Source organism: Triticum urartu, chromosome 2 (genome assembly GCF_003073215.2).
Source record: "Triticum urartu cultivar G1812 chromosome 2, Tu2.1, whole genome shotgun sequence".
Lineage (NCBI taxonomy): Eukaryota > Viridiplantae > Streptophyta > Magnoliopsida > Poales > Poaceae > Triticum > Triticum urartu.
The window spans coordinates 99,503,375-99,504,715 of record NC_053023.1 but is presented as its reverse complement, the minus strand read 5'-3'; positions in this window follow the sequence as shown (position 1 = coordinate 99,504,715).

The window sequence follows — 1,341 nt, the reverse complement described above, 5'->3', positions numbered from 1 at the left end:
CTCGGTAGCTATTGTTATATGCGAAATCTGCTAAGGGCAAGTGCTTGCTCCATGAGTCACCAAAATCTAGCACGCAAGCCCTTAGTGATACGTCCATTTTGCATCATGCTTTTATATCGATATTTATTGCATTATGGGTTGTTATTACACATCATGTCACAAAATTTATGCATATTCTCTCTTTTTTACAAGGTTTACATGAAGAGGGGGAATGCCGGCAGCTGGGATTCTGGGCTGGAAAAGGAGCAAATATTATAGACTTATTCTGCACAGCTCCAAAAGTCCTAAAACTTCACGGAAGTTATTTTCAGAATATATAAAAAATACTGAGCGAAGAAAGTTCCAGAGGGGAGCCACACCCTGGCCACGAGGGTGGGGGCGCGCCCTACCCCCCTGGGCGCGCCCCCTGCCTCGTGGGCCCCTGGTGGCCCTCCAATGCCCATCTTCTGCTATATCAAGTCTTTCATCGAGGAAAAAAATTATAAGCAAGCTTTCGGGAAGAAACTCCGCCGCCACGAGGCGGAACCAATCTAGGGCTCCGGTAGAGCTGTTCTGCCGGGGAAACCTCCCTCCGGGAGGGGGAAATCATCACCATCGTCATCACCAACGATCCTCTCATCGGGAGGGGGTCAATCTCCATCAACATCTTCACCAGCACCATCTCATCTCAAACCCTAGTTCATCTCTTGTATCCAATCTTTGTATCCAAACCTCAGATTGGTACCTGTGGGTTGCTAGTAGTGTTGATTACTCCTTGTAGTTGATGCTAGTTGGTTTACTTGGTGGGAGATCATATGTTCAGATCCATTATGCATATTAATACCCCTCTAATTATGAACATGAATATGCTTTGTGAGTAGTTACGTTTGTTCTTGAGGACATGGGAGAAGTCTTGCTATAAGTAGTCATGTGAATTTGGTATTTGTTCGATATTTTGATGAGATGTATGTTGTCATCCCTCTAGTGGTGTCATGTGAACGTCGACTACATGACACTTCACCATTGTTTGGGCCTAGAGGGAGGCATTGGGAAGTAATAAGTAGATGATGGGTTGCTAGAGTGACAGAAGCTTAAACCCTAGTTTATGCGTTGCTTCGTAAGAGGCTGATTTGGATCCATATGTTTCATGGTATGATTAGTGATAACCCACAAGTATAGGGGATCGCAACAGCTTTCGAGGGTAGAGTATTCAACCCAAATTTATTGATTCGACACAAGGGGAGCCAAAGAATATTCTCAAGTATTAGCAGCTGAGTTGTCAATTCAACCACACCTGGAAACTTAGTATCTGCAGCAAAGTGTTTAGTAGCAAAGTAATATGATAGTGATGGTAACGGTAAC